Below are 16,590 nucleotides of genomic sequence, written 5' to 3' on the forward strand. Positions count from 1 at the left end.
CCCGGCCAGGATACGAACCCATGACATAGCGCTCGCGGAACGCCAGGCGAGTGTCTTACCACTACACCACCTTGTGGATCCTCACTGAACACTTTGATATTTTCTTCTCCTACCACCCCTATTCTTTTAGTATGTGTGTATATATATCTAACTATTATAAAATTTCATTACACAAAGAAGGTAATGCACAACTTGAAGCCCAAGTGACACGTACCCCTGGAGCCCGATCTATTGTGTAACAGGAGCCCAACCAGTTGTGTAACCGGACCCTGACCAGTTGTGTAACTGGACCCCGACCAGTTGTGTAACTGGAGCCCGACCAGTTGTGTAACTGGAGCCCGACCAGTTGTGTAACCAAAGCTCGACCAGTCAGTTGTGTAACCTGACCCCGACCAGTTGTGTAACCAGACCCCGACCAGTTGTGTAACCGTAAGCCTACCAAGTATACATCTCATCCAACCCCCACAAAGCTAAACAGTCCCAAAGCACAACCAAACTCCATTTCTAGCTTGACCAAACAAAAATCTTCTTAGCGCTACCTAAAACCCTCCACTTGCCCTAGACACCACCTATTGACCCATAGCAAACAATTGAACTATATACAAAAAAAAGAAACCCAAATTTCTAGCAATCATAAACATAAAGCCCTAGCAAACAAACCTGGAGCACTAGTACACAAACAACCACTGGAGCACAACCATGTACGAACCGGAGCACAACCATGTACGAACCAGAGCACAACCATGCACAACCCAAAGCCCAAAAAGTCACACCCCTGGTGTTATGTAATCGGAACCCGACAAGTTTTGAAACCGGAGCCCAACCAGTTGTCTAACCGCAAGCCTAGCATGAGCGAACAAAACAAACAACCTCTGGATCACAACCATGCACGACCGGAAGCCCAACCATGCACAACCCAAAGCCTAATAGTGACACCCCCGGAGCCCGACCAGTTATTTAACCGGAGCCCGACCAGTTGTGTAACCGAAGCCCCACCAGTTGTGTAGCTGGACCCTGACCAGTTGTGTAACAGCAAGCCTAGCATGAACAAACCAAACAACCTCTGGATCACAACCATGCATGTACCAAAGCCCGACCATGCACAACCCGAAGCCCAAGTGACACCCCCGGAGCCCGACCAGTTATGTAACCGGAGCCCGACCAGTTGTGTAACCGAAGCTCGACCAGTTGTGTAACCGGACCCTGACCAGTTGTGTAACCGTAAGCCTAGCAAGTATACATCTCACTCAACCCCGCAAAGCTAAACAGTCCCAGAGCACAACCAAACTCCATTCCTAGCTCGACCAAACAAAAATCTCCTTAGCACCCTCCACTTGCCCTAAACACCAACTATTGACCCATAGCAAACAATTGAACTATATACAAAAAAAAAGAAGCCTGAATATCTAGGAAACAAACATAGAGCCTTAGCAAACAAACCTGGAGCACTAGTACACATACAACCACTGAAGCACAACCATGCACGAACCGAAGCCTGACCATGCACAACCCATAGCCCAAGTGACACCCCCGGAGCCCGACCAGTTATTTAACCGGAGCCCGACCAGTTATTTAACTGGAGCCCGACCAGTTGTGTAACCGAAGCTTGACCAGTTGTGTAACCAGACCCCGACCAGTTGTGTAACCGTAAGCCTAGCAAGTATACATCTCATCCAACCCCAACCAAGCTAAACAGTCCCAAAGAACAACCAAACTCCATTCCTAGCTTGACACAACAAAAATCTTCTTAGTGCTACCTAAAACCCTCCACTTGCCCTAGAAATCAATTATGGAGCCATATCAAACAATTTAACTATATGCAAAAAAAGAAACTCGAATTTCTAGCAAACATATAAACAGAGCCCTTGCAAACAAACCTGGAGCACTAGTACACAACCACAACCATGTATGAACCGGAGCACAACCATGCACAACCCAAAGCCCAACAAGTCACACCCCTGGAGTTATGTAATCGGAACCCGACAAGTTTTGAAACCGGAGCCCAACCAGTTGTCTAACTGCAAGCCTAGCATGAGCGAACCAAACAAACAACCTCTGGATCACAACCATGCACGACCGGAAGCCAAACCATGCACAACCCAAAGCCTAAGTGACACCCCCGGAGCCCGACCAGTTATTTAACCAGAGCCCGACCAGTTGTGTAACCGGAGCCTGACCAGTTATTTAACCGGAGCCCGACCAGTTGTGTAACCGAAGCCTCACCAGTTGTGTAGCTGGACCCCGACCAGTTGTGTAACAGCAAGCCTAGCCTGAACGAACCAAACAACCTCTGGATCACAACCATGCATGTACCAAAGCCCGACCATGCACAACCCGAAGCCTAAGTGACACTGTAACACCACTCTATTGTAACACCACCCTAAAATGTACCACTATAATGGAACACCACTATAATGGAACCCTAAACTATCCTGAGTAACACTTCCCCATTGGTTGCACTTGGTAACACTTATGGGCTGACATATGATGATTACACCGGGACTACAAAGTACACCGCCAACAAGGAGATGCTAACACAGGATGAAATACGCTGCCACCATCTGCCTTTGACCATTGAAACTATATCAAGCAACGAGGCAAGAAACATTGCTTGACTTGGAGAGTACTTCTATGACTGTCATTAATTATGAAAACGGTTGTCAGCCACTATATCCAAAAGGCTAAGAGGATTCAACAATTGACACAGACGGGAAATTTCACGTAAGTTTATTGAGACCAAAATTATGTCAATCACCAATTATAAATCCTATCCTAACACTGGCAAAAAGTTAAGAAATTTGGACATGGAACAAAAACTCAGAGATCACACACATTACCTTAAGCTATCTGTCTCTCCCTGGCTGAGATGTTCTTCACAGCCCCGCTCTCGACCCCGGTGTACCGTCCTCTGCCTTCCTATGTTCCTACAGGCCCTCTATATACAACTCCCCACAGGGGGGAGGGGGAGATCTGCTGTTGCTACCCACCAAAAGTGTACAAACACTCAAGAAATATTTCAAAAAGCTTGTTTGACATTCACCATACACTCTTCAAGAGAGGAGTTATTAATTACGTGTGTGACTGACCTCTGACCTGGCCAAAAGGGGGAGATCCAGGGATGTTTACACATAAGAATCTGGAGTCTAATTTCCTTGCATGAAATATTACATACTTGAAACTATGCTGACTAAGACTAACCCAGGAATTTTTAATCAATATACAAGATAAACTGGAGGTCATCTGGGCTGACCTCTTGGAGAAGGCTTCCCTGGGTGTGAACTCTAAGGGGGGGAGGTCCTGGGTGTTAAGTGACACCCCCGGAGCCCGACCAGTCATGTAACCGGAGCCCGACCAGTTGTGTATCCGAAGCTCGACCAGTTGTGTAACCGGACCCCGACCAGTTGTGTAACCGTAAGTCTAGCAAGTATACATCTCATCCAACCCCACAAAGTTGGAGAATGTCGATCAGGACAATGTCTTCAAAAGGCCAGATGTTACACGAACAAAGAGCAACGGGTTCACACTCAACAAGCCAGAATGTTGGACAGGAAATAGGAGATGCTTTTTCACCCACAGGGTTGTAAACCAGTGGAACCGCCTACCCGCCGAAGCAGCAAACGCCAAACCCCTGCTTGGTTTTAAAATTCAGCTGGAAAAGATCAGGACAAATGGGGGGACCTTTGACAGGCCGCCGGCTTACTGCCCTCATCGAGGTCACTATATAGTATTAGTGGCCCTCAGGTAAATTCAGTTCCCGGAGGGGTGTCCCCGCTCCTTCCTGTTGGGAAGTTGTTGATCTATTGCAGTATAATACTATCATGCAAGAGGAGCCACACATCTATGGTTCATCTAATAATATCACAGACTTCTAGATGTTACTACTGCTCGGCTTAGACTCGGTTACAAGGATCTCTGGGAATTCTCATTATCTGCTGATGTAGACCTGACCAAATGTAAACTGTGTATCAAGATTGTAACTTGCTTAGCTTAATGAATTGTGGGATTCAGTCCCTGAGCCTATTATGTGCCTCTGTAACCCTTTCCATTACCACCCACAAGATGGGTATGGGGTGCATAATAAATGAACTAAACTAAACTATTGCAGTATTTGTACATTGGACTGTCGCTTGTCACTAAACTTAGTTGTTAACTATTAACTTGATGAAATATTACCTTATACGCGAGAATAATTCTGAATACACAGCGATAAAATTGATGAATGAGGCTTTGGGTTGGGCGGCGGCGTAGGGTAGCCTGGCCTGAGGACAGGCAACTGTAAATGCTTCTCCCTCCACATACTTTCAAGTGAAAATAATTGCCAACAGAACCTAAATACCGAACCTACTATACGCCTAATTATAGAATATAAAATTAATTTATTCACGATAAAAATTATTTTTAATACACAGTACATGAAAGTCGATAATAAATGAGTCTTGGGATGTGGGGGAGACGACCGCCGCGTTAACGAGCCTAGCCTGACGACGGGGTAGTTTAACACTGGGGAAGTGTATTCTACATAATATCCTACTCATATAATGTTGGCAAATCATGATCCTCAAATTCTTCCACAATATCCGAGAGGACAGACTATTTAGCATTAGTGAAATACAAACATTTGAATACTACAGAACCCGGATGAAAAAAAAATACGAAAACAATGATCCTCGGAGACATACAAAACTCGATGTTATAATAGCGAACAAATGTATAATGCATTAAGCATTGTAGGTGGAGGTAGACTATATATTCATGCGTACCTCCCAACTGTTCAGATATATTTGAAAAAAAAAAAAAAAAAAAAACTTATCAGCCTTACCTACACGGGAGCGACGCACCACACGTCACCGCTGCTTCCTGACGACTGGCGGGTCGGCGTCGATGACCCCGTAGCGACCAACCGACCCAGAGACCCCCCTGCCTAAAATTATTTGAACGCTATATTGAAATTCCTAGCGTATATAGCGCCAGGAATGTGTAAATTAATATTTATATGCATTATAGGCCTTTCTAAAATAATTTATAGATCTGAATATCATATATTGTCTAACAAATGAATTATTTAAGTTAAGATTTTAGTTATGCCAGATACAAGTCTCATCGCACACATGAAGATTCGTCGGCGGATCTATTATTTTTTTTTTTATTTATATATAAAAAAGTGTTTTTAAATTCTTGTAAAGCCACTATAGCATACATAGCGTTTCGGGTAGGTCCTTAATCCTAATGTTTTCCTTCAAAAAGTCAACTCGCCAAATCGTTCAACAACCTATTCTCTGCTGGGTGAACAGTTAAGGATTGGCGCCCGCTCAGTCCTTCCCGGCCAGCATACGAACCCAGGTCAAAGGGCTGGCGAAGAGCCGGGCGCGTGCTTTATCACTGCGCCACAGAGACTTCTCCGTGGCGTAGTGGAATTTTGAAACCTGACTAACATAGCTCAACCCAACCTAACGTAACCCAAATCAAACCAATCTAATCCAACCGAGCCCAATGCAGCCTAACCTTAATAACATAACCTAATACAGCCTAGCATAACAATACATCCGGATTTAAAACAGAAAATGAGTTTAGCCGAATCATCTCGTGTCCGAGTGTAACCAGAACCCGACCAGTTGTGTACCTACAGACCTAGGTACACAACTGGAATAACGTGGCTGAAATATGTTGACCAAACCACACACTAGAACGTGAAGGGACGACGACGTTTCGATCCGTTCTGGACCATTCTCAAGTCGATTGTGAGAATGCACAATTGACTTGAGAATGGTCCAGGAAGGACCGAAACGTCGTCGTCCCTTCACTTTCTAGTGTGTGGTTTGGTCAACAAACACCTCACCTAACCAGACAAACACCCTCCTAACTCTACCAAGCACACTGAGAGCCGTACCAAAGTTGGGAGGGTCCACAGACGAGAACGTGGTTGTAAGTATAGGTCCACAGACGTGGGAACCAGTGCCCATCATCTGGGTTGGAGGGCAACAGTGTACTGCTTTGCTCAGAGAGTATAATGCTGCTAACACAGCCCTGCCTTCAACATGCAAACTTTTCAGGATTATTTAATTAGCTAAGATTTACCTGAATTTACCAGTCACTATCTCTCAGTGAGGATAGGAAGCCGGCGGCTTGTCAAATGTTCCTTATTTGCCTTGGTGAGTTTATCGAGCAATGTTTTATTATTTACGGCTTCGTCGGGAAGGTGGTTCCATGGTTTTGGTGAATTTACTCGAGGGTGGCCCTTGGGCAAATTCAGGTATCTCTCTCTAGTGGTCGGGACGAGGACAGGAGGTTGTCTGGCTTGCCGAAAGCTCCTCCCATTTGTTTTGGGGCCAAACAAATGCCAATGTTTTGGCATTTACGGCTTCGGCGGGTATGCGTTTCCACAACTGTATAATTCTTTAGGAGAAAACAAATATTTTCCATCCTTCAATGTGGCTTGTTGAGCTCGAAACCGTTGCTCCTTGTTGGTCTTACATCTAGCCTTCTGAAGAAGTGTTCTGGGTCAATATCTTCAAAATTGTTCAGTAATTTAAAAGTTTTGCCGAGAGCAGCCAAGTCATGTCTGGTCCTTGTGGCCCTCAACCGTCCCTGGTATGGAAGTCGACTTAGTTCGTGAAAGATTTTAGTCGCCCGGTGTTGAACTTTCTCCAAAACAGATATATGTCTTTTTGAAGATGAGGTCTCAATGCGTGGGTATAATAATCCAAGCGGAAGCACACCAGAGATTTATACAATTGTATAAACTACCTTTTCCTTCGTCAAAATTTCGTTTGACTATTCCAAAGGATTTGGTTTGCTTTTATAACTGCAGCTTCCGCTTGTACAACTATCAGTGATTGGTGGAGTCTGACTCCAAGATAATGTTGATGATTTGGTAGTTGTGAGTAGTAGGGAGTAAGAGCCACAGGCTCCTTTTTTTTTCTGGGAAAAAAGGTACCTGTGCGCCCCAAGGGTTTCAGGTAAATTTAGAATATCCCCTGTGCGCCCCAAGGGTTTCAGGTAAATTTAGAAAATCGTGTATAGCGCTTGGGGGTTTTCAGGTAAATTTTGTCAGTCGCAGATTTTAGAAGTAAGGATTTCTTATGAGAAAAATAATTTCCGAGACTTAGAAGTTTGTTAAAGCCTTATGGGAGAAATTCAAATAACGTGTGTAGCACTTTAGGGCTTCCAGGAGAACTCTACGGACATATTTTACATGTTTTCAACTTACAAAATCGTCTGTGTAAGCCATAGTTTTCATATAAATTTAGAAAATCACCTGTGTAAGTCATGGTTTTCAGTGTTTCGTACCTCACACCCCCCTCCCTCCCCCCTTACCTCGCAATCTCTCGCGTCACCTTTATTTACTTTACGCCCGGACAGCCAGTCGGCTCTTAATCTTATCTTATCTTCATAATATCTGGACCGTCCCTCCTCTCTCTCTCTCCCTCCTCTCTCTCTCTCTCTCCTTTCATTCAGTTCAGTTCAACTATTTTCCAACATCGTATGTTTTCTCCTTTTCATTAAGCAAGTCAGTTTTACACAAATAAATCATGTTAGTAAGCATGTTCTAGCTCACGTTCCCCCACCTTAGTCCCCTGTCGTATAATGAATACTATCATTCCAATCCCTCTAAAATTTAAAAATAATCATATTTCAAACGTAGTTCAATACAGTAATTTAGTTACCAAGCTCCAGCGCTTGTCCTCCGCCTTAGCTCTCTCTCGTATCTTCGTTAGTATCAGTCCAATTTCCCTGAAATTTTTACCCTCTGTATTTCAGGCACCATAAATAAGATCAAACAGTTACCAAGCTCCAGCGCTTGTCCTCCGCCTTAGCTCTCTCTCGTATCTTCGTTAGTAACAGTCCAATTTCCCTGAAATTTTTACCCTCTGTATTTCAGGCACCATAAATAAGATCAAAACAGTTACCAAGCTCCAGCGCTTGTCCTCCGCCTTAGTTCTCTTTCATATCTTTGTAAATAAACCACCAATTTCCCTGAAATTTTTACCCTCTGTATTTCAGACACCGTAAATAAAATCAAGTCAGTTATCGAGCTCCAGCTCTCGTCCCCGCCTTAGTTCTCCTTCGTATCTTTGTAAATAACCCATCAATTTCCCTAAAATTAAAAGCAGACATACTTCAAAGTTAGTAAATAAGATCAAGTCAGTTACTGAGCTCCAGCTCTCGTCCCCGCCTTAGTTCTCTTTCATATCTTTGTAATAAACCATCAATTTCCCCAAAATTTTTACCCTCTGTATTTCAGACATAGTAAATATGATGAAAACAATTATAAAACTCTAGCTCTTGTCCTCTATCCAAGTTCACTCCGGTAAATTCATTACTATCAGTCCAAATCCCCCTGAGATTTAAACACTCAACTACATTTTCAGACATAGTAAATAAGATCAAGTCAGTTATCAAGTTTCAACTCTTGTGCCCCAGCTTAGTTCATTTGTACAAGTTCTTTATTTTCCAACTAAATCACCCTGAGATTTAAGATCACCGTATTTCTAACGTAGTAAAATTAATCGGGGCATTAACCAAGCTCCATTTCCTCAGCCTTAGATCATCAGACATAAATATATTCGATCAAGTCCCTCTCAGCCTATCTGTTTATCAGAGTATTTACTTTACCCTTCTCATCCCCAACGTATCCAAACCTTCAATAATCATACTGTATTTGCATATTTTCTCTATATTCAGCTGTGTTCTTCACATTTTGTCCATGTTTTCTATGTTCACTCCATGTTCTTCAAATGTTCACAGTCCCATTCAGTTTATATTTTCACAAGTATCTCCATTTTTCTGTAATCTTTCTCTTAGTCTCATTACTTTCTCTACAAATTCTAGTCATATTTTCTATGTTTTCATGTTCATCACATGTTCTCTTTACAACTTTTATACTCAATATTCATGCTAACTTCCATATTTTGTGTTCTTTGCAATATTCATGTTCCTCTACAAGTTCATGTTCCTCACAAGATCACTTCGTTTTTTTCACCTTCACTTACATGTTTTCTACATTCTTTGTCATATTCTCCATGTTCTTCACAAGTCCATTATTCATTCTTTGTATTCCCTATTCTCCTTATCATGTTTTCATGTTCACTGTATTCATCAACTTTTCTTACATATGTTCTTTGCCATGTTCCCCATATGTTCTCTGGGTTTTTCCCCTTACATGTTATCTAACGTTCCTTAACTAAAAAATCTTTCACCAATCAACTAAAACATAGTCACTTTCGTCATTTCTCAACTAAACTTATTATCCAGTCAACTAAAAATAGTCAGAAATAGCCTCGTTCAACACTGTTCTTAACTAAAACAACCTTTCTCTTAGCTAAAAATTGTCAAAGGAAACTTTTTTCAGCACTTTCTTAACAGGCGCTATGTTTCATCAAGAAAAAATTGTCAAAGGAAACTTTCCAAAACTGTTCATAACTAGCTTTTATCCATCGTCAATCAACTAAAAATAATAACTTTCATCATTTCTTAACTAAACATATTCCCCATTCATCAGAAAATAACCGTGTTCTTCATGTTTCATTGTCATTTCATAACTAAAATTATCTGCCAATCATCAGAAAAAGTCATGTTCATCATGTTTTGGCTTTTGCTCAACTAAAAGTATTCATCGGTCAACTAAAAAATAGTTACTTCATCATGTTTCCTTGTCATTTCTTAACTGAAATATCACTTCTCTCATCTGAAAATAGTCAGGATTAACCTCATTCAACACCGTTCTTAACTAAAACAGCCTTTCGCTTAGCTAAAAATTGTCAAAGGAATCTTTTCAGCACTGTTCATAACTAAAATTATCCATCAATCAACAGAAAAAGCCATGTTCATCATGTTTTGTCTTTTTGCTTAACTAAATTATGTTTTGTCAAGTAAGAAAATATAGTCAAAGATATCTTTCATCGCTGTTCTTAACTGACATTATACTTTGGGGAGCACAAAAATAGTCTCCCTCGTCATATTTTGTCTTTTTCCTCAACTAAAAGAGTCAAATGTAACTTTTTCAACACTTTCGTAACTAAAATTATATATCGCTAAGTAAGAAAAATAGCCAAAGGTGCTCTCCTTTACACCAAAGTTACTCTTTGAGAAATCAAAGACACTCTTCAATACATTAAGGACTTACTCAAAGACACCAAAGTTACACTCAAAGACATCCTTCGAGACATCAAAGACATCCTTAAGACTTCAATGGGACTCTTCCATTCATCAAAGACATTCTCTAAGCCCTCAAAGTTATTCTCAGAACAATCAAAAGTTATTCCAAGGCAACAAAAGTTATTCTCAGAACAATCAAAAGTTATTCCAAGACAGCAAAAGTCATTCTCAGAGCTATCAAAATTATTCTCGGAGTCATCAAAGGTATTCTCTAACTCACTTTGGTCATTAAAGTTAATTTCTATGTTATAAAAGTTTGTCTCAGAGACATCTAAAGTTAATCTTAGAGTTATCAAATGTAATCTCTAACTCACTTTTGTTCATCAAAGTTGATCTCAGAGTTAACAAAGGTAATCTCTAACTCACTCTCGTACATCAAAGTTGTTTCAAAGACATCAAAGTTAATCTCAGAGTTATCCAAAGATATTCTCATGTCCACAAAAGTTATTCACAGAGTCGTCAAAGTTAATCCAAGACATCTTCGTTCTTAAAAGTTATTCTCAGAGACATCTAAAGTTATTCTTTAAGACAACAAAGTCTTTCTCAGAGTCATCAAAGTTATTCTCAGAGTCACCTTTGTTATTCAAAGAAGCCTTCCGAGACATCCTCGTTCAACAAAAACTGTCCTCAGAGCCATCAAAAAGTTAAATACAGTCGTCAAAGTTATTCTCTAAGTATCTTTTCGTTCATCAGAGAAGCTTTCTAAGACATCTTTGTTCATCCAAGTTGTTCTCTAAGACATCAATCTTGTTCTCTAAGACATCAAAGATGTTCTCTAAATCATAAAGTTAATCTCTAAGTCACCTTCATTCTTCAGAGAAACTTTCCAAAACATCTTTGTTCATCAAAGTTATTCTCAGAGTTAACAAAGGTAATCTCTAACTCACTCTCGTTCGTCAAAGTTAATCCAAGACATCATCTTTCATCAAAGATATTTTCAGAGACATCTAAAGTTAATTTCTATGTTATAAAGTTATTCTCAGAGACATCTAAAGTTAATCTTGCTCATCAAAGTTGTTCTCTAAACATCAATGTTGTTCTCCAAGACATCAAAGATGTTCTCAAAATCATAAAAGTTATTCCCAGAGCTATCAAAGTTATTCTCAAAGTCATCAAAGTTATTCAAAGAGCTAACAAAAGTTATTCTCTAAGTAACCTTTCGTTCATCAGAGAAGCTTTCTAAGACATCTTCGTTCATCAATGTTGTTCTCCAAGACATCAAAGATGTTCTCAAAATCATAAAAGTTATTCCCAGAGCTATCAAAGTTAATCTCAGAGTTATCCAAAGATATTCTCATGTCCACAAAAGTTATTCCAAGAGACGTCAAAGTTGTTTCAAAGACATCAAAGTTAATCTCAGAGTTATCCAAAGACATTCTCAGAGACATCTAAAGTTATTCTCTAAGACATCAAAGTTGTTCTAAGAGTTATCAAAAGTTATTCTCTAAGTAACCTTTCGTTCATCAGAGAAGCTTTCTAAGACATCTTCGTTCATCAATGTTGATCTCTAAGTCACCTTTGTTCATCAAAGAAACTCGCCTTCTTCCATCAAGCTATACTTTAAGACAACATTGTTGTTCTCTAAGACATCTTCAGGCATAAAATTTCTCCCCAAAATGTAACTAGTTCAGCTTTTCATACCAAACCTGCATTTCTGTTAAAACATATTTTCTTAGTTGCTTTACCCTAAAACTGTTCTCTGAACTACACTGTTCAAACCTACGTAACCTATCCTCTCCACCCAATGTTACTTAGTTAACGTAACGTTCCTAAACCTAACTTTACCTATCCTATCCTAACATAACTTACCTTACCTTACATACCTTTCCTAACTTAACCTGCTTAACCTATCTTACCTAACTTTACCTATATTACCTTACCATACCTTACCTATCTTACCTGACTTTACCTATCTTACCTAACTTAACCTGCATAACCTAATTTTACCTATGTTACCTTACCTATCTTACCTAACCTAACCTAACCTAACTTTACCTATGTTACCTTACCTTACCTATCTTACCTGACTTTACCTATCTTACCTAACTTAACCTGCATAACCTAACTTTACCTATGTTACCTTACCTTACCTACCTTTCCTAACTTAACCTGCTTAACCTATCTCACCTATCTTACCTAACTTTACCTATCTTACCTAACTTTACCTATGTTACCTTACCTTACCTACCTTTCCTAACTTTACCTATCTTACCTAACTTACCTACATTACCTAACTTAACTTAACCTGCTTAACCTAACTTACCTTACCTAACTTATATAACTTATCTTACCTATCCTAACGTAACCTAACTTGCTTTACCTAACTTAATCTTACATTCCCAAACTGATGTATCCTAACTTATCTAGTCCAACCAGACATGATCTAACTTAAGTATTCCTTCTTGTCTTTGTGTTTCGTCAATCATTGTCTCATATTCATTTACTCATTTCATTAGTTAATTTCTCAAATGGACGTTTTTGCATTTCAAGTGCTATTTGTTAGAGATTGGATATTTAAGCATTTCAAAGAATTTTTGTTATATATGGGCATTTACTCATTTCAAGGGATAATTTCTCAAATGGACGTTTTTGCATTTCAAGTGTTATTTGTTTAAGATTGGGTGTTTAACCATTTCAAAGGATTTTTGTTATATATGGGAACTTACTCGTTTCAAGGGCTAATTTCTCAAATGGTCATTTTTGCAGATCAAGGGTTATTTGTTAAAGTTCATCAAGTTGCCCATAAGTTGTATTTATTATGTTTGTTATCTTATGTTCTTATTCCTCAACCCCTTAACCTAACCTCTTGTAATCTTAGTGTATTTAGTAGGTTCTATCTTATGTTCTTATTCCCCAACCCTTTAACCTAACCTTTCAGATGTAGTTTGTTGAATATATTATCCTTTTCCTAACCTTTCAAATGTAGTTTATTGTGTTTTGACATATTTGTTGAATATATTATCCTTTTCCTAACCTTTCAGATGTAGTTTTGTTTCTCCTTTTTGTATATTTTTACCCAAACCTTCTTTCCTTCTTTTACTTTGATTTCACATATAAGTTCATTCTTTATCTTAGTAATAATAAAATTACAATAGTAAAGAATCAGATCTACTAAGACTTGAAATTGAGAAAAACAAGAGAGCAAGTGAGTGAGAGCATGAAAGAAGAGCAAGGAGTAAGAGAGAGGGGGCGGAAGAAAATGGGACTAAAGAAGAGAGAATGAGAGTGAGGGTGTGAGAATGGGAGCACTAAGACTTGAATTTGAGAAAAAGAAAAACTAAGTGAATGAGAATGAGGGTGTGAGAATGGGAGCAATAAGACTTGAATTTGAGAAACAAGAGAGCATTTGAGCAAATGAGGGAGAGAGAGGGGGAGGAAGAGAGAGAATAAGGGAGAGAGATAGAAAAGGAGGGTTAGAAGGAGTAGGAGAATCAAAGTAAAGAAGGAAAGAAGGTTTGGGTAAAAATATACAAAAAGGAGAAACAAAACTACATCTGAAAGGTTAGGAAAAGGATAATATATTCAACAAATATGTCAAAACACAATAAACTACATTTGAAAGGTTAGGAAAAGGATAATATATTCAACAAACTACATCTGAAAGGTTAGGTTAAAGGGTTGGGGAATAAGAACATAAGATAGAACCTACTAAATACACTAAGATTACAAGAGGTTAGGTTAAGGGGTTGAGGAATAAGAACATAAGATAACAAACATAATAAATACAACTTATGGGCAACTTGATGAACTTTAACAAATAACCCTTGATCTGCAAAAATGACCATTTGAGAAATTAGCCCTTGAAACGAGTAAGTTCCCATATATAACAAAAATCCTTTGAAATGGTTAAACACCCAATCTTAAACAAATAACACTTGAAATGCAAAAACGTCCATTTGAGAAATTATCCCTTGAAATGAGTAAATGCCCATATATAACAAAAATTCTTTGAAATGCTTAAATATCCAATCTCTAACAAATAGCACTTGAAATGCAAAAACGTCCATTTGAGAAATTAACTAATGAAATGAGTAAATGAATATGAGACAATGATTGACGAAACACAAAGACAAGAAGGAATACTTAAGTTAGATCATGTCTGGTTGGACTAGATAAGTTAGGATACATCAGTTTGGGAATGTAAGATTAAGTTAGGTAAAGCAAGTTAGGTTACGTTAGGATAGGTAAGATAAGTTATATAAGTTAGGTAAGGTAAGTTAGGTTAAGCAGGTTAAGTTAAGTTAGGTAATGTAGGTAAGTTAGGTAAGATAGGTAAAGTTAGGAAAGGTAGGTAAGGTAAGGTAACATAGGTAAAGTTAGGTAAGATAGGTAAAGTTAGGTAAGATAGGTGAGATAGGTTAAGCAGGTTAAGTTAGGAAAGGTAGGTAAGGTAAGGTAACATAGGTAAAGTTAGGTTATGCAGGTTAAGTTAGGTAAGATAGGTAAAGTCAGGTAAGATAGGTAAGGTAAGGTAACATAGGTAAAGTTAGGTTAGGTTAGGTTAGGTAAGATAGGTAAGGTAACATAGGTAAAATTAGGTTATGCAGGTTAAGTTAGGTAAGATAGGTAAAGTCAGGTAAGATAGGTAAGGTATGGTAAGGTAATATAGGTAAAGTTAGGTAAGATAGGTTAAGCAGGTTAAGTTAGGAAAGGTATGTAAGGTAAGGTAAGTTATGTTAGGATAGGATAGGTAAAGTTAGGTTTAGGAACGTTACGTTAACTAAGTAACATTGGGTGGAGAGGATAGGTTACGTAGGTTTGAACAGTGTAGTTCAGAGAACAGTTTTAGGGTAAAGCAACTAAGAAAATATGTTTTAACAGAAATGCAGGTTTGGTATGAAAAGCTGAACTAGTTACATTTTGGGGAGAAATTTTATGCCTGAAGATGTCTTAGAGAACAACAATGTTGTCTTAAAGTATAGCTTGATGGAAGAAGGCGAGTTTCTTTGATGAACAAAGGTGACTTAGAGATCAACATTGATGAACGAAGATGTCTTAGAAAGCTTCTCTGATGAACGAAAGGTTACTTAGAGAATAACTTTTGATAACTCTTAGAACAACTTTGATGTCTTAGAGAATAACTTTAGATGTCTCTGAGAATGTCTTTGGATAACTCTGAGATTAACTTTGATGTCTTTGAAACAACTTTGACGTCTCTTGGAATAACTTTTGTGGACATGAGAATATCTTTGGATAACTCTGAGATTAACTTTGATAGCTCTGGGAATAACTTTTATGATTTTGAGAACATCTTTGATGTCTTGGAGAACAACATTGATGAACGAAGATGTCTTAGAAAGCTTCTCTGATGAACGAAAGGTTACTTAGAGAATAACTTTTGTTAGCTCTTTGAATAACTTTGATGACTTTGAGAATAACTTTGATAGCTCTGGGAATAACTTTTATGATTTTGAGAACATCTTTGATGTCTTGGAGAACAACATTGATGTTTAGAGAACAACTTTGATGAGCAAGATTAACTTTAGATGTCTCTGAGAATAACTTTATAACATAGAAATTAACTTTAGATGTCTCTGAAAATATCTTTGATGAAAGATGATGTCTTGGATTAACTTTGACGAACGAGAGTGAGTTAGAGATTACCTTTGTTAACTCTGAGAATAACTTTGATGAACAAAGATGTTTTGGAAAGTTTCTCTGAAGAATGAAGGTGACTTAGAGATTAACTTTATGATTTAGAGAACATCTTTGATGTCTTAGAGAACAAGATTGATGTCTTAGAGAACAACTTGGATGAACAAAGATGTCTTAGAAAGCTTCTCTGATGAACGAAAAGATACTTAGAGAATAACTTTGACGACTGTATTTAACTTTTTGATGGCTCTGAGGACAGTTTTTGTTGAACGAGGATGTCTCGGAAGGCTTCTTTGAATAACAAAGGTGACTCTGAGAATAACTTTGATGACTCTGAGAAAGACTTTGTTGTCTTAAAGAATAACTTTAGATGTCTCTGAGAATAACTTTTAAGAACGAAGATGTCTTGGATTAACTTTGACGACTCTGTGAATAACTTTTGTGGACATGAGAATATCTTTGGATAACTCTGAGATTAACTTTGATGTCTTTGAAACAACTTTGATGTACGAGAGTGAGTTAGAGATTACCTTTGTTAACTCTGAGATCAACTTTGATGAACAAAAGTGAGTTAGAGATTACATTTGATAACTCTAAGATTAACTTTAGATGTCTCTGAGACAAACTTTTATAACATAGAAATTAACTTTAATGACCAAAGTGAGTTAGAGAATACCTTTGATGACTCCGAGAATAATTTTGATAGCTCTGAGAATGACTTTTGCTGTCTTGGAATAACTTTTGATTGTTCTGAGAATAACTTTTGTTGCCTTGGAATAACTTTTGATTGTTCTGAGAATAACTTTGAGGGCTTAGAGAATGTCTTTGATGAATGGAAGA

This window comes from Procambarus clarkii, chromosome 5 (genome assembly GCF_040958095.1).
Source record: "Procambarus clarkii isolate CNS0578487 chromosome 5, FALCON_Pclarkii_2.0, whole genome shotgun sequence".
Lineage (NCBI taxonomy): Eukaryota > Metazoa > Arthropoda > Malacostraca > Decapoda > Cambaridae > Procambarus > Procambarus clarkii.